Here is a 26,814-nt window from a genome sequence, read left to right as displayed (position 1 = left end):
CTGTGGTCTTTAGCGTCACAGGCAAACCGCGTCTCACGATCATGTATCACTTCTTTCCACTGCGCCCCCTTTACCCGTTTTTGAATGAACACGTTACGACTTGCCGAAATATTACGAATGTCCGATACTGTATGCTGTCCGGCGTTATGGGACTTCCTCCTACTTTTTAAGTCATAGTCGATGTTACTAGTAGTTTTTTAGGAAGCAAATCGTGGGCCATACACACACTACCCTATTATCCTACCCGGTAATTGAAACTTATTTAAGTACACATTATAGTGACCATATCCCGTCAAAGGCCATGCTACGCTTTTTACCTCTTTCATATATATTATACATAATTCTACATACACACATTTCCAACTTCTCCTTGCGCTAAACCATTGCTTACCATATTATCCACTGTTCTCATAACATCTTCTCCCCTGTCCTTGCATCTCAGTTCCACTATCTCACACTCTCCAATACTCTTACTATCTCGTTAACCTTCCCCTTTCTCCGTTTGCTTCTTCGCAATCATTCAACCGTCGGTCGTCTTGTTGTCGTTAAAGAAGACACAACAACTCTTCGCTGTTGATCCCACCCATTCAACACTCAAGTTTATGGCTTATAGCTTCGCTTGAATTATCGTAGCTATCTACGAACTGTATTTAACACTTACTCAGCTCACTCTCACCGTACAAAGCCACCATCGCAGCAATGACTCCATCCTTTCACTTTCGGTTTCACATCGCATTAGCACCATTGCATGGAGAATTATGCATCTCGTTTTTCAAGTTCTTCCTTCAGCCTCAACCATTTCCTGTGTACCAATCCGGCGACCAATCCGGTGACCAAATCCGCACCTGGCACAACCCGTCATTATTTGTAAAGTGTCCGTCGGCAGCGTCTACAATAAGAAAGGTTTCTGCATTGCATTCAGACCATACTCATCTTGTGTACTACCACCCCGCACCTCATTTTCTGCAGCGCTTGCAAAACCCTAATAATCCACATACCGTGTTGATTACATTCTAAACGTCCACGACACTATCAGGGCGTTTATTCCATTGATCTTACTTTCTTTCAATTTCCCTACGGAACCATCAGGAGCCTGCACTGTACTTGTTCCTCTCCTGGACCCTGGTCTTTCATCGAACTGACCCTCTCTATCCACCTACACCAGCAACTTTTCCGCGCCACTCTTTTAAGTACCCTATCGATGACAACAAACAATCGTATTGGCTTGGAAGATATATTCTGGAAACATACCATCCGATACGCATCCGTCGATCACTTCCTCCCATTCGCTTTTAAATATCTCCCACGTCATCTTCACCAAGATAGTTTTGATGCCGCAATATCGGCTTTTCCTCGCTCATATATATCACAACATCTCCAATTTTCTTTTTGCTAACTCTTTTTACTATCCACTTACCCATGTCCAACCTATGCCTTTCTATTATCACCACCACCTCTTCACTTATTCGCTCTCGTCGCGCAAAGTCATCCTCTACACTGTTAATCTGAAATTACGTCTGAAACATATCCTCCAATGTTTCTTCCCTACTCTTTTATCTTCCTTCTCCATCTATTCCTATTTACTCTCCATACTTCCTTTGTCAACCAATCTCTCTATTCCACAAACTGTTGTTTTTCGCTCACTGTGTTTCCACCTAACGTTCTCCTGGTGTGATAATTTCTTTTTGCTCTCCTCAACTGTCTTCAGCTCTTCTGTATATCTTCATTCTTCCAACTCTTTCCTACTTATGGAAACTCAACATTCTAATATAGTCCTTTAGAGTCTCCTATACTCATACTTACTTCTTTCCGCTAAAATTCTTCCTTCCCTACCAAATATAACGCTCCACTCTATCAGTATGTAATCTGAGGGATCACACTCAACGCAGGCACGTCCACAGCTGTCCACTGAACATCCCTCCTTTCGCTAATATAATATCTATCCAGTTGGACTCTGTTTGTGTTTGGAACGTTGGTTCAAATTCTTCCTTGTTCAGTGCCGTCCATTCGTTTAACATCTAACCCCTCCTATTAATCAGGAAATTATCCCACGACGGGTATGTAGCATTAAAGGCCTTTAATATAAAAAAAAGGCATTTAATATCAGGCTAATGGCATCAACGGCGCATGGCTGATATCGCCCAATGCAACCTCCAGCTTCTTCTGTAGCTCTCCCATAGGTTTCACATCGCACACAAATATCCTAGTCTTATCTTTCTATCACTAACACCTGATCGATTGTGATTAAATCTGCACTCCAAGTTATCAATACAATCGTATACTTACCGTTCCCAACCACTATGTCATCCTTCTCCCATATCTCTTTCCTCATGTACGGTTCCCAAACCATTACTACATTGACTCCCCTTTCTATCGCAACATTCATATTGTTCAAAGTGGCAGCCCTCCCTCTACTTGTGCTTAATTGCATACCCTGTACAAGTGTTGCATCACTATCCATAGACTAGCTCAATCGCTATCCTATACTTTTCATACCTTTTATAGCGATTGTGATTAGTCGCATCTTTCCCTCTTACTTTGTAGTCGGACCATTTCTTGTATTCGTGGCCTATCTCGCCACAATGTCCACATATTATTTCTTCCCTTTGAAGGTGCTCGAACCCCTGATATCTGTAACATACCTTTTAACATCAATGAAGTCTTGCACCCTACATAACCTCCCGAACCTTAGCAACTTACCCCCCGTCACTTTATTTACTGGTTGCAAACCTTCCCATCTGTCTGACGTTTCTTATCCTGGAAAATCTGTTCGTTATGAGGGTGATATTTTGATTTGTGGATTTTATAATCGTTACCAAAATGTCTTCAATGAAAATCAGTGACTAAGCTTTGAGAGCTCACACGACATGGTTTTGATAAAGAATATATATAATAATTAAGCCGATGTCGCTTTCGGCCGAAGCTTTATATCCATATCATATCGACGCAAAAATACGTTAAGACGTTAACTGCTATCGTAAGGAAAAAAATCGTTTGCTCCAAAATAGTTGAAACCTTTTGGTGTTATAGAAGAGGGTTGACAATCTGATTACTTCAGCAGTTCTAATCTGTTTACCATTACTGTTAGAAAAACATGAAGAAGAGATTAAATCGAGACTTTTGTAATCATTTAACAATTTTAAGATAAAAAGTTTGTAAAAACTTTTAAGTGATATCAAGTTAAGCAGGATTGTACTTAAAGATAGCGTCGTGTTAGGTAATGAAAAGCATGAACGAAGATAATCTAAATTAATCTGCAGGAATTTCTAATTATTAATAGAGCTTTATAGTGTTGACTTTTTGTTGGTATAAAGTTTGAGCTATTAGCTTCACTCATCGTTCGCGAACACGAATTTTGCGTCAAGCGATAACGAGCGTGATGTTACCACTCAACGGCCACAACGCGGTATAGCGTTGCCACCGTAAAACAGGTTAGAAAACTAATTAACGGTGGAGGGATTACGATTTTTCGCGCGCTCGATTTAAAATTCATTGCGTGGATTAGCGTTCGTTATGAAAAAGTTTATTTTAAAGCGGCCCAACGGGTACGTGACTTAAATGTGGATGTAGTTAGCTAACTACAGTTAACAAAAATCTCATTGAAAAGAATAGTTACAACATTGATGATACTGCGGTGGAAATTTAATAAAAATTATTTAAACTTTGAACTTGCAAAGGTGAAAAACCTTTCTTATTGTAATCGTAAACCCGACTTATTATCTTCATAAATTTTACGGCGAATTGCACGACGGTATCGCAATGTGACCGCTGAACAATAGCAGAGCGTATTGGGCACAATGGAGCCGTCTACGGATAAACAGGAATCGAATTTACGGGATTATTATCACTACAAAGCCAGAGTTGAGACGAGTTTTTGTCCAAGGCAACCGCAAGCAATCCAAGTTTGCGCTGGTTATCTGCCACTCGATCTCAAATTTCTGAACAAACAATTGTTCCGCAGTATTAGGGTTATTAAAGGATATTTTAACAATAGATTGTTGGCAAAGGCTTATTGAATTATTATTCGGACTTAGAATTTTATCGCGGTACAACCATAACTAGTACGGCCTAATATTTACTGTTGCCATAAGAGATAAGATTATTTTTAAAAACCGTAAAATAGTCGCGTACACTTACGTAAACTTTGTTCGTAATAACCCTATCGCTTACTATAAAAGAATTTTTTTTTCTTAAAAACGTACAGTCAAACAGAATCTTTCAAGATGAAGTACGCTCTTTTTGCCATTCTTTTCGCCGTTGTCATCGCTTTAGTGGCGTCTCAGGCGTGGCAATGTGAACCTTGCGACGAAGAATATTGTTCCCGAGTTCGCTGTTTCCATACGCCACGTGAAAATTGTACTGAAAATGAAACTTTCCACGAAATGAGCGATATGGTCACCAATTTCTGTTACTGTTGCGATGTGTGCGTTCCAAATGACGGTAAGATAAATTAATTATTAATTTATTACACAAAAATCAAACAATATTTTGTTATATTTTTTCATTTTAGAATGCTAAAAATGGCTTTGACTCTGGAGGAGAATCGTTTAACTTTTCAACACTTACACTTTCGATATTTGTAAAATCAAAGATGAATCAATAAATGTAAATGCAGCCTATTATAAGCATATTATTTTTGTTACTCCTTGCCAAGGTATACATTAAGTTTAAACAACAATAATATATTAAATTATTATATTCAATATATTAAATTCTAAGGAAATTTGCTTTCAATTACTTTTTATTTCATGATGATATCTCACATCGTTATTGAGATATGAATTTTTAAAATGGTATATTTTAAGCCTATAGCAAACATGCAGAGTTAGATATAATAATTATTTACATAACCAGTTATGAAAAGATTAATTTTGTTTGACGAGCGTAATATTATGTGGGTTAAACAAAATTAGCCGTTTCATAACGTGTTAAGTACAAAATTTTATCTAATTCCATTGTCATTTGTAGTTAGGTAATGAAATCATTCTTAATATAAAATTTAATTTAATAAAATTTAATTTTCATAATGGAATTAGGTAAAAAATCATTATAACGATGTTTATGGAAAATAAGAAACTAGTTAAAGCACACTAAATCTCCATTGAATTTACTTTAATCTGCTTTTTATTTCATGACGATATTTCAACTCGTCTTAAGATACGAATTTTTGAAATATTATATTTGAGGCGTCTATTTGCAAACGCGGCTAAAAGTTGATTTGTGTTTAATTATGTGGATTCTACTACTTGTGATAGGACTTAGCTTCGAGCAAAATTTTGAAAATCTTTTGCAAGTAATAAACGTGTCATTGATATTTGAAGTTGGGATGATGCCGGTTTTGCAACTGAGGAAGGTGATGTGGTTAGTTTTGAAACAAAGTACACAGATAAAAATAGTACTGCATAACAATAAAAAAGCAAAGACGGAGTTATACCGTATGTGTATTCATTTAATCAGTACAAAGATTACCGAAGAGTAAACAACATACCTAACAGTATTGGTAACGAAGCAAAATAGTTCGTTATCTAATACCCGATAACGAACTATTTATATTTCTATATTTTTGTCATGTTCTAAGCAATCAATATCATGCCATTTAAGTCCATAATATTTTTTTAGTATTGTGTCTACATCTTGGAGCTTCGGATCTTTAATCCTCTTCTTCCCTCGTGGTATCTTCATTAACTTTACGATTTAATTTGCTTTCCTCGTTTCAACTTCAACTTCTGAATTACAAGCAAGTTCGCCTTGTGTCAGAATCTCATATTTTTTGGACCTTGTTAAAATAAATCGCATCGTAGGTTGAAATTTAAAGTGCCACTAAGCAGGAAGTTCTATAAATGTTTAAAACGCGGCTTTCCAATCAATGTAACATAATGCTTTTTTAGATTTAATATTTCTAAAAATGCATTTCGACAAACACGTACTGATTTGGATTTTTACGAACAGCGCAATAGATCCACATCTTTTTACAGCAACACTCGATGTCGGTCAGTTCCGAATATTTGTGACTTATTCTTTGTTTCATGTCTACATTTAGGTATTACAGGCCACAAAGTTGTCATATATCTATGACGAAAAAAAAATGTAACATTACGTTACTATTAAAGATAAACTAAGGATAACACACCTACGCTTTTTTTATTGGTTTCTTTTTCATTCGCTAGGATTACTAACTTTTTTCTGTGCTTTGCCTGGGTGAATTTCTTCGGCACCTTTCTCCATTTTTAGAAAGTGTTCAATAGCAACATTTTTAATTATTTTAACAGCCACAACGAGCAATCAGCTGTCCCTGCCGAAAATCAAGGTATCACGCGGTACAGAGCAGGCGTAAAGCCAAATTATGGATGTAGCCGTCTTGCAACGTACTTCCAAGTGAGATATAGCAGTTTTTCAACGAACTGACTTTACCATATCACGAAGCATGCTTTGCAGTGTACTTTTCCACTGTTAGTAGAATTTTGATAAAATATGGATGTAGCCGCTTTTACAAATAGACGCCTCATTTGATATCTATAACAATCCAACACAATCCATCACATCTATGATTATGGAAAATAAGAAATTTGTTTTGATGCGTTAAATCTTTATCAAATTTTCTTTAAACTGTTCTTTATTTCAGGAGGATATCTCAATTCGTTCTTGAGATACGACTTTTTAAAGTTTATATTTAGTATCTATAACAATCAATATACAGGGTGTACAAAAAGTATGGAATAATGGTTCTACAGCCTAAACTTCAACTTATATTAAAAAAAGTTTTAAATAAAAGTTACTTGAAACTATTTTCCGCGTATCTTGGCGTAGAAATTACGGAGCTTATACCGACTCCAAACAAGTTCGTTGCTAACCACAGTTGCTAAGATAAATCGCCATAAAAATATCATTTAAAATGTCATCTAAAATGTCACTTAGTTTATTTTATTTTAATATTAATAGACATTTTCATAGATATTTTAGGTCTGTAACAATCAAATATAATCATAAAACCGATGTTTATTGAAAATAACAAATTATTTATGGCACATTAAATCTTCATTAAACTTACTTTATAATGTTTTTTATTTCATGATAATATCTCCATTCGTTCTTGAGATACGACTTTTTAAAGTTTATATTTTGTATCTCAGATTATTTATAAGACATAAAATCTTCATGAAATTTGTTTTAAACTGATTTTTATTGGTGATATCTCAATTAGTTTTACCTTAAACTTTAGGATAATCAAGTCTACATATTTGTTGGGTTTAAAAAAACCATAACAACGTTTATTGAAATTAAAAAATTATTTATGCCACATTAAATACTGATTAAATTTGCTTTAAAATGTCTTTTATTTCATCCTTAAATCTACATTCGTTCTTGAGATACGATTGTTTGAATTCCTAAAATCTGAAACATTCATATTTATTAAATTTGGTCTAATAAATCGTAACAACAAAGTTTATGAAAAATAAGAAATGATTTTTGGTACTTTTGAACTTCATTAAATCTTTATTTTAAGTGATATCTCAGTTTGTACTTGAAATACGATATTTTAAATTTTCATTCTCAACTATAATCAAATATACCGAGTTGGGTTTAAAATATATTAAAATAAATAATATTAATATATTTAAAATAATAACAAGTATGTTTATAAAAATTAAATTTTTTTTTGAATCTGTATTAAATTTGCTTTAAAATGATGTGAATTTCGTCATTACATCTAGAGAATCACTTTCGTCCAGTGATTCTTGAGATACAATTTTTGTCGAAAGTAAGGGTATAAATTGATTGAACTATTTTACGAGCTTAAGTTTTTGATTACGAGGTAAGATATTTTATTTATAAATAAAAAAGTTTTCCATTAAAAAGTAATTCTAATTTCAAATTAGCAATGTTAAACACGAACCTAATGGGCAACTTGGTTGGTTCGTTATGTCATAATTTTTCGTGCGTGTCCTTTTTTTTCACCTTGGCATATTTATTTGATCGATTTAATATGTTGTAATAAAATTTGTAGCTGGATTTAATCAAATTCGTGCTTAGAAGATCCATAACGAACAAAAAGTATATGTAAATACGCGTTTACTGATCAAATTCAATTTAGAATACGATAATAGTTCATAATGATTCAATGAACTCCTATTATTGTTATCACCTTCAATTGCATTTATTTATACACCATATTTTTTATTTTTTTTTTCTTTGTTACGTTCTTTAAATAATATAACAATATATTTACGTATACAACAAAAGATAAGATTGTTTCTTAAACAGTCACGAACTCTGCATTAATTTTCGTTTAATTGCCTTTATCGTTATTATAAAAGGAAAACTTTTTGGGTTATTCCAACAGTTCAAATCAAATTTTCAAGATGAAATTCGTTATTTTTATTGTACTCTTCGCTGCTGCAATTATTACCGTTGCGGAGTCTAGTTGGCAATGCAAACCTTGCGATCCAAATTATTGTATGACTGTTCGATGCGCTCCTCAACTGAAAGAAGATTGCACTGCCGACGAAGTTTTCAGACGATATGATGGGCTATGTTATTGTTGTGACACGTGTGTTCCAAAAAATGGTATGCTATATTAATATTACTTAGAGCTTTTCAAATTAAAATTTTTTTGTTGCCTATTTCAGCTTGCCACTAAAACGTATGAATATGACTCAAGGAAAAATGATACGTTGATGAAACTTTACTTGTTATAATAAAGATTTTAATGAAAATAAATATGTAATAAATTCATATAAGCACTTGCCATGGTGTTTTACTTAAATAAACCTGTCAAGCGACTTATATAATAGTTGGTATACGTTTTTAGATAAACATGATTAAGTGTGCATAAACATTCTTATTAATATATGGGTCAATATTTACCACAATAAAAGATAAGATTGCTTTTTAAATAGTCACGAATCATATATTAACTCCATTTTTAATGACTTCGTGGTTGATATAAAAGAAAAGGTAATAAAGTGGTCGTACAGTTCCAAAGTCAAATCTTCAAGATGAAGTTCGTCACATTTCTTTTTCTAATAACTATGGTTATGGTTGTACAATCTCGTTGGCAATGCCCACCTTGTGATCCTGTTTATTGTACAACCGTTCGATGTGCACCGCAATTACCAGGAGATTGTCTTGCGAACGAAACATTCAAAGCATATGATGGGCTTTGCTATTGTTGTGACTCATGCGTTCCAAACGATGGTATGAAATTTTAATTTAATAAAGTAACCAAGTTACCAAAAGAATCGGACTTTATTTTTAATTTTAGCTTGTTGTGGCGACTAAAGTGGAACTAAAACTGCAAATGGATACGGATCAAGAATACAACAATTTAATGTACATCAATAAATTGTAATTATTAAATAGTACTCAATTGTTTAATTAATTTAAATTTAAAAAAATGTTTACAATTGATAATCCCACAGTAGTGCAGACTAAATAAACCAATTACAATCATTGAATTGCAATTGTAAAGGATATCTAACACTATTTGATATCGCTGAATTATCCGGAACGTTCGATTAACCCAAAAGGTTATAGGTACCTGATATATTAATTTATGTATAATCGTGTTTCGTAACCGCATTTGCATTGATATCGGGCAATATGCAAATACAGTCTAATATTGAAGCACTCGCTATGTAGAACTGTTATATTTGCTCAAGGACAAAGTTTGATTGCGAGTCGTGTTTACTCAAACTCGATACTCAGTGACGACGTATTCCCTGGTTGTATACCTTATCATCCGATTCGTAAAGGTTGAAGAAACCCGATTTCACCACGAAAATATTTGTAGAAGGCGCAGAAATATTTTGGGGAATTTAATTTTAATTTTGACCCGTTCACATCCTCCGGGCTGTTAAGATGAATATTTCCGAATTTCTGTTTTCCCTTCCTGGCTATTTTAATATTTGGTCATTTTCTATATATAGACCATTTATTTCTCCACTGATAACATGGATTTAATCAATTTTACCTCGTAGATATATTTTAATATTAATACCGTATCAACCTGAACCTGGATAATATTTAGAGCAACGTATCGGCCGGAAGCGGCCTCGACTTGATGCGAATATATGATATGTGTCTGTCTAAGTTTAATCAGGCAAGCTAAGTTATAATTAAATGTATTAACCTGAATCGGCTTGATCAGGCAGCACAATATAATCTCTACCTCAGTTTAATCAAGTAATGTAAGTTGACTCGTGGTTGCTTGTAGTCGATGCTTTACAATTAATACCATATCAACGTGAATCTAAGTGATATTTACAGCAGCGCCTCGGCCGCAAGCCATCTCAATATTTTCTGCCTAACTTTAATCAGGCAATATAAGTTTAGTATAAATTGTATGCGACCGAGGCTTTACTTTAATTATTACAGTATCAACCTGAATCTGGATAACATTTACGCATCTGCCGCAAGCAGTCTCAGCTTGATCAGGCAATATGATATGTCTCTGCTTAAATTTAATCACGCAATTTAAGTTTATCCGATGTTGCTTGGGATCGAGGCTTTACAATTAATACAATATCAACCTGAATCTGGATGACATTTACAGCAACGCCTCGGCCGTAAGTGACCTACGCTTCATCAAGCTATATATGTTCTTTGCCTAGGTTTAATCAGGCAATCTAAGTTTAATCGAGGTCGCTTGTGGTGGAGGCTTTTCAATTAGACTCGAGAGACGATGAGTAAATAATAACACCATCAAGGTAGACGAGACAATCATTTTCTTGTAATCCGCGCAATACACTGTCCATAAGACGTTGGATCGTCGCTAGAGCATTCTTCAATCCAAAAGGCATGCGTCTAAACTCATAATGGCCTTGTTCAGTGGAGACAGCAGTTTTGGGAGAGTCTTTCTCATTCATCAAAACCTGGTGATAACCAGTAGCCAAGTCTAAGGAAGTGAAATAGTGACATCTACCCAAGCGATCTAAAATATCCGCAATATTTGGTATAGGATATCTATCTTTTGGCGTTAAGCTTTCTGTAGTCAATCACCATCCTCTTCTTTCCGTCTCTTTCTTGGATTACTATGTGGACGGGGACTGATCACGGGGATATGCTTTCCTGTATTATGTCTATATATGATATGCGTAAACGTTAACTTTTGTCCTTCTATCTGTATCAGATTTTTAAATTTATAGCATTACTCGTAATACTGCTAGTTCTTCGATATTTAATGATCTTTCGTTTGATAGATACTTTTCAATTGATTCTTTGTGTTTGGAATGTAGATTTTCGAGTTTTTCATAATTATAGCATAAATTTATTTTATCTTCGAACTCTACCACGGGCTGTACAGGGTGTCCCAATTTCGATGTCCGCATAAGCTATCTCTGAAACTAAAAGAGATAGGAAAAAAGGAGCTTACATGTCATGATCTCGTTTTTCGAGAAAATGCTAATGCCGAAAACTCCGAACAGCTATCGTCTTTTGTTTTCGCCCTATCAGCAAAAACTAAAAATTTTGCGAAAACGACAATTGCGAATATCTCACTTATTATCAAAGAGGGAGTATTATAAATAAAACATTATATGGGCAACTTTTTACGAAGAATTTAGTGGCGTAGGTAGAACTTTTTTCGCATCTTTTATTTTCGAGATTTTAGACGTAACTTTATTTTTTTAAATGGAAACCATAGTTGGCTATGACCTAAAATAATTTGTTATTTTCTTCTGATAACAAATATATATAGTTTGTAGGGTATATTTCTTATAGTTATTGAATAATTAATAAAAATTCATTTTGTTCTATGTAAAACTAATGTATGTATTTAAAAGTTAATGTTGCTATGGTGATAACCATACATACTATAATGGAACATAATGAATTTTGGCATATAGTATCTACCATAAAAACTTAAACTCAGGTAACACCTCAATATATCAAGGCAGCACATTGTGCCTTTGGTCGACAATTTGCCATTAAATAAGTCTCAAATGATATATTTTCAATATGACGGAGCACCAGCACATAATGCCAGAGTTGTTAGTTAATTTTTAAATACTACTACAAACTTTGGCAATAATTGGAAACAATGTTTTCCATCATGTTATGGTTATCACCATAGTAACATTAACTTTTAAATACATACATTAGGTTTAGATAAAACAAAATGAATTTTTGTTAATTATTCAATAACTATAAGAAATATACCCCACAAACTAACAAAAGAAAATAACAAATTATTTTAGGTCATAGCCAACTATGGTTTCCATTTAAAAAAATAAAGTTACGTCTAAAATCTCGAAAATAAAAGATGGGAAAAACTACCTACGCCACTGAATTCTTCGTAAAAAGTTGCCCATACAATGTTGTATTTATAATACTCCATCTTTAATAATAAGTGAGATATTCGCGATTGTCGTTTTCGCAAAATTTTCAGTTTTTGCCGATAGGGCGAAAACAAAAGACGATAGCTTTTCGGAGTTTTCGGCATTAGTATTTTCTCGAAAAACGAGATCATGACGTGTAAGCTACTTTTTTCTATCTCGTTTAGTTTCGGAAATAGCCTATGCGGACATCGAAATTGGGACACCCTGTACAGTGACATTTGGTTCAATACCGTTGTCTTTGATAACACTATTCTTGACAAAGAATGTTATTTAATTGAACATAAGTTTTTCCATTTGAAACTTTTACGAGAGTAAGTGGAAACAAAGTTGTATTTTCTCCATTTCCAATTTTTAAATCATTCTGGGTATCATCACGTATCCAGTCTTCATATTGTTGACATTGCATTCAATAATCTGTGATGAATGTGGTAATAAACGAAGTTCTGTCAGTCTGGTATAATAAGGTTTTTGTGTTTTCGCATTTTTAGATTTTCTTCCTGTGTATTGACTTTAGCTTTTATCTCCTTTAAAATGTCCATTCCTATCAAAGCATCATAGCTATCCAAAAAATTAAAGCAAAAGAACAAAAATTTTCTTTCCTCAGGTTCCTTGAATATTTCCGGTAATGGAACATTTAAAGCTCGTGATCCTTTTCCAACACCATGTGCAGTTTGAATACAAAAATAATTTTCTGTGGCAAAATCTTGCATATCATTATATAATTTTTCTGTTACTAAACTTTTAGAAGCGCCAGTATCAATCAATATTCTGAAACATTTATATACAGGGAGATTCAAAAAACCGCTGACAGACTTCTAGGGCAAGTAATACATCAAAAATTACATGGGGTCGTAAATGCCTCCTTAACGAGATATAGCGGGTCAAAGTTTCTTTAAAATTAAACGTTATCTGCAATAAAAAGCCCTTTTTTAAAAATATTTTCAACTCCACTGCCAATTTTGTCAAACGGGCAGTATTTTCGTGTAAAGTGAACAATTATCTATCAATTGGTCTGTTACAAAATTTTGATTAAAGCAACAGGTTTTGATTGAATTAACAAATTTTCTACAAACGTGTTTTTCTTAAAAACTATTGCTTTGATCAAAGTTTTGTAAGAGACCAATTGATAGATAATTGATCACTTTACACGCGTAGAGAGCAATGGCGTAGACAACATTTTTGAAAAGGTGCTTTTTATAGCAGATAATATTTAATTTTAAAGAAACTTTGATCCGCTATATTTCGCCAACGAAGCATTTGCGACCCCATGTATATTAAGACTATTCATGTTAATTTGTCAAGAATTATCTACTCTAGAAGTCTGCCAGCGGTTTTTTGAATCACCCTGTATAATGTATGGTGATTGAGGATCATAATCCGAGTTAAAAGAAATCACGCCTGTTATTTTGGATGATTTGAGAGGCCCGCTATAATAAAATTTACTGAAGCTTGGTTTTCTTCTACTTCGTAGTTAATGTTGGGTTCGTAACTCGTAATAAGGCTCATTTTAAAAATGTGTGGCATTTTCGGTGTTACGGTCATCATTATAATCCCATGTACCTTCTTCAGTACTTTCTGAAGCATCAAACGTTTCTTCGCATCTTGGTCGCTGTTCTTCAAAAATTTCTTGCATGGTATTAGCGTTCCATGATCTTTTTGTTGGTCTTTGTATGGTTGAACCAAATCTTTTATTTCTTGAATCAGATGTATATCCATTGGAGTTGGCATGGGTTTGAAGTTTGTCTTTGCATAACCTGTCCCGCAGATAGAGCAAATCTCGGTTGATTATTAACTTGATTTGGTCTTGCACATTAACTTGCGTGGTACGTATCCTTATGTTAGCTGCCTTTGCTGAGGGACAAACTGTGGTGAACTCATTGTTTTTCTTCTAACGTTATTTTTCTAACTCTTATCATTTCGGGTATCATCATCTTTCTGGTGCACCTGCGAGCTGTAACTATACCTATACGATAATAATAGGAATATATCAAAAAAAAGTATTGTCAGAAGTGGGATTCGAACCCACGCCCTCAGAGAGGACCAGAACGCTCGAAAACCCGTTAGAAACGGGTAAGGTAATCCTTGAGTCTGGCGCCTTAGACCGCTCGGCCATCCTGACAACTACTTATATATTTTTAAACGAATTCCAACAACTCGCATACGACTACTTTTATAAATAGTTTTCAAGAATGTTACGTCTAAAAGTATCTTTTAATATCACGCTTTTTGATTTCGCTCGAGCGGCCCCGGGATAATCTATTGTATATTAAAAATAAAATGGCACAACTGTCGACCGCTTAGTTATTACAAGGCAACATCTGGTCCCTTTCTGCAAGCTGGAGTAACATTGCCGCCGCCTCCATAGGAAGATCAGAAAATGTAGATCATTCCTTAAAATGTGGTGGAGCCCTCGTAAACCGCAAATCGGGCTCCGCAGTCGCGACGCGTTCTATCTTTTATTACGTCTCCGTTGGTGAACCTGCGTCTCCGTAGTCTTCTCGTCTTTTCTTTTTATAACGTACATCATCCACTCGTATATTAGATGGAGTAATAATAAGCAAAATACTGGGTTGAAGAACGTTTCATTATTACTTTTACCTCTTTATTGCGTCTTTTATCGTTGGAATTTATAATATCACAAAGGACAAATGATAGCAAAATTTTATTTTGAAATGTTGAATTTTCTCTTCGAGACTCAACTTAAAACGTCCATATAAAAGTTTTCTTTATTCTACTTTTACGTTTAAGTCAATAGTGAGATTAATTGAGCCGATATATAACGAAGTTTGTTGCGTGTTATATAAATATCATACAACTTCACGGAAATCCAATCAATAAGAACTTATCATTCGTTGATAAAATTTATGATAAAATCAAATTTTATTTAAATGAATAAATTTGTGAAGTTTATGTTTTTTTATGTTTGGGTCTAGATTTAAAAATTTATTTTTATTGAAGGCTAGTAATAAAATATCCATAGTACCTATATTTTTATTCCGTTCGTATATAAAGTATATATGCCATCATTGCTTAGGTCCATCTCTTTTAACAGTATTTTTCCTGGAAGGAAAAAGTAAATTAACCCGCTGACATCCTTTTCTTGGCACGCCAGGGGTTCGCTTTTACGATGATTTGTCGCCGAAAGACGGAAATATCGGACGGAACCCGACGGAAAGGCGTAAGAATAGACCACTAAAAACCACTATTAAGCCCAAAAAAGAAATTACTCTTAAAGACCGGATGAGCCTGAGGACGGGGCGTAATAAAACAGGATTTGCGAAACCATCCCTAAATTTCCGGCCAGAAAGGAAATTGGGACCCTTTATCATAATTCCGATGATATCTCGTTATAGTTCTCCTTTATTCCGTAATGGTCAATTATGCAAACCGATTATTTATGGAAAGTCTGCAATTGCAGTTCCGTGCGTGAAAACTAAGTGGCCAATTATCACTAATATTTATTACTTTAGATTCTATGATTATCAACCGAGTATAATGGTGTTATTTACAGAAAATAATTATTCGCGGAAATGTATGCGTGAAAGTTGACTGTTTAAGACAAGACTTTGTAATGAAAATTCTACTGAGGTAAAAAGTTTCAGGGAGTCTGAGAATCCGCCTCTCGAATAAGTTAATAAGATTTATAGCGCTGAAAAGAAAGTAGCCTTAAAGCAAGCTAATCAACTTTTAACGAAACAAGTGGAATTTTCTTAATCCCCCAGAAAAACAGAAGGAACGTAAAACAGCCAGGGAGGGAAAACAGAAATCGAGGGGTATCCACCTTAACAGCCCGAAGGATGCGAACGGGTCAAAATTAAAATTAAATTCCCAAAATCTTTCTCTCCCTTCTATAAATATTTTCGTGGTGAAATTGGAACGGGATTCTTTAACCTTTGCAAATGGAATGATAAGGTATATACGTCGTCACTGAGTTTCGAGAAACATGAGTCGTAATCAAAGCATCTCAGCCTAATCACATCATGTATTCTTTGCCTAAATTGATTCAGGCAATCTAAGTTGAGCGAAGATCGCGTGCGGCAGACGCTCTACAATTAATACCGTATTAACCTGAGCTGGAATAATATCTACCTCAATGCTTTGGCTGCAAGCATAGCAATATGACGGATAACGGATATATGCAGCAAATAGGTGAGAGGTTACTACGACTCCACCTCTCACTTTTCAATTCTATGGCAAGAGAAGACTTGGACAAAATACACGGAATAACCATGAAGAAGGGTGAACGTGAATTCCAAAAAAGTCGGGACAAGTAAATTAAGAAGTTCGATTCGTTAGACCGTCGCACCCACAAGAAGAAGAACAACGATTTGCCAATCAAGCGTCCCATATACAGAGGATTAAACTACATTACAAGCGAAAGGCTTGAATTATGCAGTCGCTCCAAAGAAGGTTCCGAATGAAGAGATCATCTGTGAAGTGGAAGCGGCTGATCGTAGAATACCTGCGTGAAAGCAGTAGAAATTTCACAAGACATAGCGAGAGTACTTAAAAAACCGATGCTACCAAAACCAAATATGAAAATAAACGAAAGATGAGGAACCTTTTGGGCGAAGCCACTTATAAGAAAATAAAAAAAGGACCTAACCAAAAAGATAGTAAGGAAATTTAAAGAATTGGTAAAATCTGTAGGAATTCCAACAAAACAACAAACAAGTTTGTTGGCACAGGTCCCAGAACCACGAAGAATTTATGGATTACCTAAAATCCATAAACCGGATGTCACACCTCACCCCTATTGACAGTGTCGTAAATTTTCCTACGTATCAGCTAGCAAAACACCTTGTCAAGATTCTATCTCCTTTTACGGGGAAAACAAAATCATATGTCAGAGATTCTACACCAGGATATCCTGGCGACTTTCTATGAACTTGAATAAACTAAGTACTCTATGACTAATGCGAAGGAGCAGCCATGGTATCACCTCTGTCATCTGTGATCGCCAATTTTTACATGGAGATGTTTGAAGAGGAAGTATAAACCGAAGCTATGGCTCCCTTACGTAGATGATATTTTCGTGATCTGGCAATACGGAAAAGAGCGACTCCAGGAATTTCTAGATGGCCTAAACTCATAACACTCCATGATCAAATTTACTATAGAATCGGAGGCAAAACCGTTACCATTCCTGGATGTATTAGTCACGAGGAGGACAAATGGCGGCATAGACCTGGGAGTGTGCCCGCAAGCCTTGTTCCAATGAGCAGAAAGGAAATGCGATACAGAACTTAAATCAAGAAGAATGATTTCTACAAGATATACCGCCGAATAACGGCTATACAATGAACGATATCCAGCGAGCCACGCAAACAGAAGGATGACTCGGTAAGGACTACACCCGGTTTTTTTTGTATAAATTATGTATGAAGTATGAATATGAAAGAAGACTGTTTCTGAAAATACTACAGTCAATATTGATATTGGTTACATGAGAAAATTTTCGAGAAAAATTACTTTAAAGTTTAACTACTTCATATTTGCTTGAGATGATAAAAATAGCGTCTTCGACCAGGAATTACAATGACAAATATATGTTTCGGATTTTCACGACGTTGACGTACACGAAAAAGTCGAGAGAAGCGCTAAACCTTTGCCATCCAAGTTTTTAAGCGTTTCTAAAAGGGTCAAAAGACTGCTACAACACTGACTAAGTTCACAAATAAACGGCAAAACGAGGTCGTCCATCCAAGAAAATGCAGGAGATATCCTTTTCGGATGAAGATAAAGACTTATGTGTCATCTGTTTAGAAGCAATATTTGAATGGCTCAAAAACTTCATTTGTCAAAACTGTGAATCAGAGTGATATGACGTTTTTCTAACATTGTTTGATAAAATTTGGTTCAATAACGCGAAAAAGGGAATTTGGTTTTTTACTTCATTCACTCAATTTTTCCAGGTTATTTTCAATCATTACAGCGTATGTTTCGTTGATTTTCAGCGGTGGGCCAACCTTGACAGCATTTTTCTCGTTAATTTTTTATTTTTCATCCAATCAATTTCGTAATACCTCGAAAAAGGTTTCATTTTTCCGAACTCTTCTCGCAGATGCCCATGCTTTTTAAATTTAGTGACAGCTAGGCTTACCATAATTTGGCTATTGAGTTGGCGATCAGGATATGTTGCATTAAAGAGGTCAACTACTTACTAAATCACACTTAGACACTTAGGAAATTGTTTAACATTATTGGTTACCATAGATACTCATGGCTATTGATATTTTTGTCATGTCAAGCAATTATAAAGTAGTTAAACTTTAAACAAGTAAAAACGACTATTCGGGGTGTATTCGGGATGTGTTTTTACTTGTTGCTCACGTGTATCGGTCGTAGATACTTCTTTTTCACATCGTTAAACTTTTAAGTATTTTTTTTTCGAAAATTTTCTCATATTACCAATATTAATATGTACTGTACTAGATTCAGAAAGAATGACATGAAGGAAGATGACGTCATAACTCGTTTAAAAATAGCGGAAAAATTTTAAATCTACACCAAAGAATTGCAAAAAATTTAAATCTTTGGACCCGTTTCAGGGATTTGTCCATAAATCGTTTACAATGATTTTATCGCCTATATCCGCTACTTTACGGACGCACTGTATGAAGGCACTAAATCTGTAAAGGTTAAGATGATCAAAGTAGTGAGTGACCGACATTAATCCAAGCATCAAAAGATCCCACAAATTATAAATATCTAAAGTTATTTATGAGAAGTAGCTAGACTTTATTCTATTTTAAATGATTCTATAAAACCCAATCTACAAACTATGGTCATTTAACAGAATTACTAGGTATAAAAACCAAATTTATTTTAATTATCCTAATGAGTATAAAATGAAACAATTTAAATTGTAATGCAATTCCCTAGTAATTTACTCGGTTTACTGAAGGTGCCTGTTATAGTAATTAATCAAATAGGAAAGGTGTCTATTATTAGAATCCAATCAGTAAAAAATTTACAAAATATACCTTCATTTACATATGAAAACGTGAAATGGTACTGATTGCAGATTAGCATGGAAGGATACATTATTTCAACCGTTTGTAAAGTCACTTTTATGTTTCACTCAATGTACGTTCATTACAAATCACTATTAAATATGTAAAGGTGTATACATTAAATTTTGATATGAAGTGAGTCACAATACGAAATCATTACCACCAAGTTTTTTTATAGGCGTTAAAAGGAAACACACACAATGCCAGTGCTAATGAAGAATGAATGCATTAATTGTTAATAATTCTTTCGAATCAACATTTTATTAACATCGATTAAGTGATGGAATACTACGTCAACTTGGAAGCATAGAAACATCCCGTTCATTATTCGCTTCTAGTTTATCGATTGTCTCTCTCTCCTCCTTATTGATACTCTGTCGTTTGTCTAACGAGTTGTCACCTAATCCATTACGATAATATGAATAATTCTAGCGGTCGGATTTGGCGGGGTAGAATTTCAACATTGGGTTCCGATGGGTATAATCGTTACCGGTAACGGGGAGCCCTAATTGCACGTGAAAGGTCGCATTAGGGAACGGACCTTGCCGTCTCCTAAATGAATTCGGCGACAATGTAATTACTTGGGAATTTCAATCTATGGTGATAAGCGTTTCGTCGACGTAAGCAATCTGAACGCTCGTCCGAACTCAGTTAAAGCTACGTCCGTCGTTAATAAACTGAATGGACAAAGTTTCTCGCTTGAATGATCGAAAACGTACAAACGTAACCTAATTTGTCATTTTGTCATTACCTAATCAGTGATGCATCTCAAAATGCATGAAAGGATCCATTAATATACTTGAATTAGTAAACACGCATAAAGACAAACGCATGAAAATTCGTAGAATTTGTTTCGATTAAATAGATTAAAATCGCTTATCGTATCGTAATTGAAATTAATCATGGAAGTGGGTATTATCAAAATAAAGACCTTAAATGACTCCATATGGTATTGCTTTTTTGAGGGTCATATAACTTTACTCTTCGTGTTCTTTTAAGAACACAAGCAATCAATCCCAAATAAGAGTCATCCAGTCGCAATAAACTTATTGAATTTAAATAAGATTCGTTTTTGCTCTTCTGAGACTTCTTGGCTTAGAAACTTTTCCTCTCCTTTGGCAATCTCTTTGGAAATCTTCTTACTTTGTCTTCTTTTGGTGTAGCTTCCTCTGTCGTTGCTTCTTCTGGAACTTTTTTCACTTTATCTCTGAAATTTTCTCTTCTGAAAGTTGTTGGAAAGTATTTCTGAAACTTTCGTCAATTCATCTGTGGAAACTGCCTGAACGTTCTCTTCTGAAAGTTGTTGGCTTAGTAAGTTTTCTTCTCCTTTGGCAACCTATCTGCAAAATCCTCCAATTTGTCATATTTTGGTTTAACTTCCTCCGTATTTACTTTTTCTGAAACTTTCTTCAATTCATCTGTGGAAACTGCCTGAACGTTTTCTTCTGAAAGCTTTGTAATTTTTCTTCTTCTTTGGTAATCTTTATGGAAGGTTCTCTAAATTTTCTTTTTTTGGCTTAGCTTCCTGCGTCAACCTTCTCCTTTAAAAGTTGTTGACTTAGTAACTTTTCCTCCCCTTTGGCAATAACTTTGGATATCTCTCCAATTTTGTCTTCTCTTTGCTTAGCTTTCTCCGTCTTTGATTTTTCTCGATTTTTCTTCACTTCATCGGTGGAAAGTGCCTGAACCTACTATCCTGAAGATTGTTCACTTTGTAAGGTTTTTGCAAGGTTCTCCAATTTTGGGTTCGTTCCGCTTGGTTTTCTTCATCTTTGCTTCTCCTGCAACTTTCTTAACTTCATATCTGGAAACTGACTCAACCATCCCTTCAGTAAATTGTTGGCTTAGTCACTTTTCCTCTTATTTAGCAACCTCTTTGTAAGGTTCTCCAACTTTGTCATATTTTGGTTTAGCTTCTTTCGTCTTTGCTTTTTTTTGAAACTTTCTTCACTTCATCTGTAAAAACTGCCTCAACCTTCTCTTCTGAAAGTGGTTGGTTTTATAATTATTTCTCTCCTTTGGCAATATCTTTGGAAATCACTTCAATAATCTCACAGATATGAAGCATTCTTGAATTGCATCGGTGAAAACTGTCTCAACCTTCTCCTCTGAAAGTTGTTCACTTTGGAACATTTCCTCTTTTTTGGTAATGTTTTTGCAAGATTCACCAATTTTGTCTTCTTTCGGCTTGGCTTCGTCCATCTCATTTCGTAATCTCTGTGGAAGGTACTATAATTTTGTCTTCTTTTGGCATAGCTTCCTCAGTCCTGGCTTCTTCTGGATCTTCATCTGTGGAAACTGTCTCAATTTTTTCTGATGAATCTTGTATTGATAATTTCTATTCTTCTTTGGTAATCTATTCGGAAATATTTCCAATTTTGTCTTCTTTTAATTTAGATTCCTCTATCTTTGTTTTAATACAAAATAATATTAAGATGAGAACAGGTTGAAACATATTCGGAATGCAAGCAAAATTGTAATGACCCTTTTTTGCAATGATTCAGTTCAACATGAGATTACTTTATTCAAAATAATCTCTCTCTTGAATTGCTTGCCCGGTTGAACTGGTTCTACAGGTACTGATGTGGAATGATCTCTTCCAAATCTAAAACTTGCAAAATGACGGTTGTGAAGTTCTTAAAATGCTGTTTCATATTATGTAAAACACGGATCAGGTATCAATATCGTATCTATCTGTACCATAGTATCATATATGTATCATCTATCTGTGTCATATCTATCTATCAATATCATATCTACCAGCTGTAGCTGGTTACGATATTGTGACGCCTCGGTCGCAAACGGCGTCGGCTTTATCAGGTGAAGATATTGATCGTTTGACTAAATAAGCCGAGGCTTGCAACTGAGGCTAAGTGATTAATATCATATCTCCCTGTAGCTGGTTAATATAATGTGGCGGCTCGGCTTTGTCAGGTAAATATTTGAATCTTTTGATTGATTAAGCTGAGATTGTTTATTAATAGTTAATGTTGTTGATCTGCAAAGATGAGAGACACCCCACTCGGTAGATAATTAAGTATTTCATTGTTACCGGTGATGTCACTACCAGAAATAGATTTATATAATTAGCATCAGATCGCAAGGAGAAAATTAATCATAGCCTTGCATTATTATTGATCCGAAAGGAATACGTAGGTTAATCCAAAACAATATATCCCCTGAGGGATAGAACACATCAAGAAAAGAAGGCCTACCCTTTTTCATTTTTATTGGACTGATGTAAAATTTACGACCACTTTTATTGATTTCAAATTTACACACTTCGACCTTATTCAAAATGATATGTAGAGTTTGAAATAATATGATTGATAAATATGCTTATACGTAACAATTTAAACATTAAACGATTGTGAGATGAGATTTGACTTGCCCAGTATTTTGTTTTTAAAGTTGATTGAAATATTTTTACGCAATTTTAACAGAAGCTGTATAATGTGCAAAATCAATATCTTTTTTAACAACATTTTTTTAAGGCTGCGTAACCAGTATAGCGAAATCAATAAACCGATTTACCACCAATAAATCATCAACAGAACGACATCGCGACTGCCATTCGGCATATCCATTTCGTTCAATTTCCCAACTCATATATTACTCCCTGAAAGGAGTAAATAGGCACTTGTAGTACACAGAGACCGTTCGCCAGGCATTACCTTTGACGTTTCCGAACGTGACGAATGGCGCCTTACGTTGGAAACATTTTTGCATCGTGACCTTTTCTTTATCGAACGCCTCCCTCGTTTACATTACAGTTGTTCAGCCAGCCGTTTTCGAGGATAACACGTCCTTGACCGGGCATATACCTGAAGGGTTCTAAAATATGAGATTTTAACATAAAATAGTTTTTAAACATTTAAGTTTTGTTAACTTTAAAACTGGTAATTTCGGACGTAGACTCTACAGGTTTTTGCTTCTTGACAACTTGGAACATCCGAGAGTTGACCCCTCAGGGGCGAAGACAGGACTTGCAAGCACTTTGTCCGCTTTGCGCAAACAATGTCATCGCGAGACCGATCGGGTGTCGGGTGTGCCGCGGCTGCTCTCCACTACTCTTTGACATGTAGGGGTTGGACTGTTCGTCCTGTGAAGTTGGTACATCAAAGACAGCCCTACGAGAGTCCTTTACAAAGGCAAGATGTTGCAGCGACAATGTCTGACAGATTTGGAACTAGTTCCATAACATATTGACACACTTCAGATAACGTTACCCAAAGGCGCGGCAACGCAACGTCTACAGATCTCGATGGAATTGAAATTCAACTGGTTATATTTGATTTATGTAGAAAATGACTATAAGTAGTTCATTTATGTCTAAATATAGATAACGTTTGAAATAATAAATGCTACAATTCCAATTATAACGAAGAGAGTTCTATTTTAGGTACACGTATCTTGCGTTTTCGTAAGCACCTGCTCCACTTCGGGTTATAAATTCCTATAATTTACGATCGATTAATTAAATTGCACCTCGGCGGAAAGTCGGCCGGGAAATTTGGCCCCTGTTTTACTGTCGTGCTGTTTTATGTGAGTTTATGACTCGCGCCGACTAAAGAGGTAACGTTCCGCGGTGAGCGTGGAGCGTCGCGGCGCTCACCGTAAAACTTATCGGAACCTTCCCAGGAATAAATGACAGAATTATACTTTCCAATTTATTCGAATGAAGGATCACGGTAATAAAGTTGTCGCTACAGTCGAACAGGAACCATCTATATTCATAGTAATGACAGATCGTTGATAGGAACAAACAGGAACAGAAAATTATTTTGCCGGTTGGTGATCCAGGTTTTTACTGCAGGTAATAATAAATTTATAGGTTTGCGAAAATTTAATTTTAGTCCAACTTTTATTTCCAGTCGAGTTCAGCACAAAGTTGAAAATTAGAATAAATATTCACAGGTAACTATAATAAAAAGTAAAGTGCTTTTCAAACAAGTTTCTGACACCGACTCTATTGTCCTAATACAGCCATTCGCGCCAAAGCCACAAAACAACTACACTTCTCCAACTTGCTCCGGGGTACGACAAGCGGCGGCCCTTGCGGTTTGCAAATTTCCGAAATAAATTTTGCACACCCCGCCGGAGTCTAGTGAGGGAAAATGCGCTTTTAAGTGTCCTGGTCGGGTTTGGAACGAGACTGTAGGGCGGAAGTGCGCCGCTCTCACGTAGTTTAAACTGCACACGTCTAATTAAACCGGCTCGAAGCGAGCGCAAACTGGGAAACAATTCATCTTTTAATTACCGCCTAATTAGCCCAGGTGGGGTTGGCTAATATCTAATGCACGCGTCGTCTAATCCGGCCAAATCCGCCACCGTTTGTACGGCAATTTAACTTCGTTAACTTCCCTACGTTGAGTTATTATATTCGGAACCACCAACAAAAATATAACCGGATTCATTATTTCTGTAGTTACAACTATTTTAAACATGGTTAATCCTTTTTGTCAATTCCTAAGCACTCGGCAAAACAAGAACATTTAAAGTCTTACCATTAAACCATTTTTAAATCCAGGTTGGAGAGCAACGAGGCGGATTCCAACGCTTCCCCAATTTCATTTTATTGTTATGTTCACAATATACAGAAGGGAAATGTGTTATTTGTTTGTAAGTCCCTATAATAGGGGTTGAAGTATTTTTAAAAGGATTTTCTCTTTAAAATCCTTTTAAGTTGCTGGGATACGAACAATTATAATACAAATCTTTCAAAACTGTAGAGGAAATGCGCAACAAAGAATAGTTGAATTAAATTTAAGTACACGACAATATCACTTTATAAATTTGTCTTTTCAAACTATTATAGCTTCTTAGAATTAAGCTAATTATAATGAGTGTAAAAAAATAAAAAAGTATAAATATATATAAACAGAGAGCCATAATTTAGTAAATGAAGTACAACAAATAGGAAATTTAGCATATGAGATGAAAAGATGGCGATCGAGTAGATAGCAAGCATGTTGTGGCTCTCATCGTTTATTAAATTAATACAAGTTGTGTCTTATCAAAAAGTTCCCAGTACACAAGTGATACCGCCTACTATTCTCTGTGTGATAGTGCAGTGCTTCAGATTGGCTCATTTTCTTTTATTCTCAAATTATTTAATCTTAAATTTATAAATCTACCACATCCTGGTTTTATCACGATCACAAACAACGGAGATAGAAGAAATTATTGTCAAGGCATTTCAAAAGAGAGAAATCTTAGAACAGATTACTCTCGCAATTACGACCATGGTGGAAAAACAATTACAAGTTGTTATAAATAAGTGTGAAGAAAAAATTTTGGTTTTAAATGCGGAAGTGGGTGATTTGAGAAAGGAGAATGGTGAGATAAGGATGGAATGTGCCAAAAAAGTTGACGAGTTGGAGCAATACAGTTGTAGGAATAATGTATGTCTCTTCGGAGTCGAGGAGAATGACGAAGAAGATGTTGTCTCTCTTGTGACGGATATTTTCTTTAAACACATGGCTATCAAGATAACACCAGCTGATATTGATGGGTGTCATCGAACCGGTAAAAAACTACTTCGTCAAGGGAGACAGAAAATGATTCTCCTACCAAGAAACACAGAAGAGCGCGTCCTATTTTAATTAAGTTTTTGGGATACGGAAGTAAAAAGGAGGTGCTACGTGGAAAGAAGGGGCTGAAGGGGACTTTCTACAATGTTACCGAAGACCTCACACGCGACCGGTTAATCCGTATGAAAGCGCTCAAAGATAAGTATGGAAAGTTGATTCGAAAAGACTCTGATTCTTCGCAGTGGAGTGCTCCCGTGCAATTTGTCTGATCATGATATGGTATTTTGTGATTTTGGTGTGAATGTAGGTAGACAATCTCCAGTGTTTAAATCTCAACGACTATTAAGCCGTATTGATAGTGTATCTTTTCTGCATGATTTATAATCAATTCCATTCAATTTTATATTTTATCCAACTGATATTAACGACAAGGTCTCATTCTTTACAAACGCCTTAATTGATTTATTTGATATTCACGCTCCAATAAAGCAATGTCGATTTACCAAGCCTCCCGCACCCTGGGTAACTGATAATATTAGATTAATGATTGAGTTGAGAAATGAGGCAAAAACCAAGTTTAGACAACGGGCAGGCCGGCTCATTGGGAATATTATAAAACCCTTCATAATCTACTACTGCAGCTATAAGAAAAGAAAAGCGAGCTTATTTTGGTTTTATTGCTTCTATGGGCAATACCAAACAGATGTGAAATAACTTGAAAATTTTGAACTCAAAACCAATTAAAAAATCTTGTCTATCTTTAAATTTAAAATATCCTGATCAGATTTGCAGGCTTCTGACCTTGATCTGTATAGTTACTTATAGCAGTGAGTTTTCATTTAAGACTGTGGAGATCCCTCTGGTTTCTGACGTGATTGCATCTATTACATCTTCTGCTGTTGGTACTGATGGAATTTCCATTGAGATGAT

The 26,814-nt window shown here is 35.1% G+C and overlaps 1 protein-coding gene, 2 long non-coding RNA genes and 1 other non-coding gene across 4 annotated transcripts in view; 3 read left to right on the top strand and 1 right to left on the bottom strand.

Moving 5' to 3' along the window:
- The window catches only part of LOC111415938 (neural cell adhesion molecule 1), a 266,395-nt gene that overhangs the window by 58,537 nt on the left and 181,044 nt on the right, over positions 1 to 26,814 (top strand). The gene's annotated exons all lie outside the window — the stretch shown is intronic.
- LOC139430594 (uncharacterized) lies at positions 2,575 to 4,619 on the top strand. The gene is made up of 2 exons (XR_011640990.1): positions 2,575 to 4,440; positions 4,511 to 4,619. It is a non-coding gene; the product is annotated as an uncharacterized lncRNA (long non-coding RNA).
- On the top strand, positions 8,337 to 9,362 carry LOC111415950 (uncharacterized). The gene is made up of 3 exons (XR_002706465.2): positions 8,337 to 8,565; positions 8,628 to 9,195; positions 9,263 to 9,362. It is a non-coding gene; the product is annotated as an uncharacterized lncRNA (long non-coding RNA).
- On the bottom strand, positions 14,337 to 14,454 carry TRNAL-CAA (transfer RNA leucine (anticodon CAA)). Its single transcript has 2 exons — positions 14,417 to 14,454; positions 14,337 to 14,381 (listed from the first exon to the last, which is right to left on the bottom strand). It is a non-coding gene; the product is annotated as a tRNA-Leu (tRNA).

The sequence above is a fragment of the Onthophagus taurus genome, chromosome 7, assembly GCF_036711975.1.
Source record: "Onthophagus taurus isolate NC chromosome 7, IU_Otau_3.0, whole genome shotgun sequence".
In the NCBI taxonomy this organism is placed as follows: Eukaryota; Metazoa; Arthropoda; class Insecta; order Coleoptera; family Scarabaeidae; genus Onthophagus; species Onthophagus taurus.
Note: the sequence above shows the minus strand (reverse complement) of the source record. Positions and strands in the feature narration are given on the sequence as shown.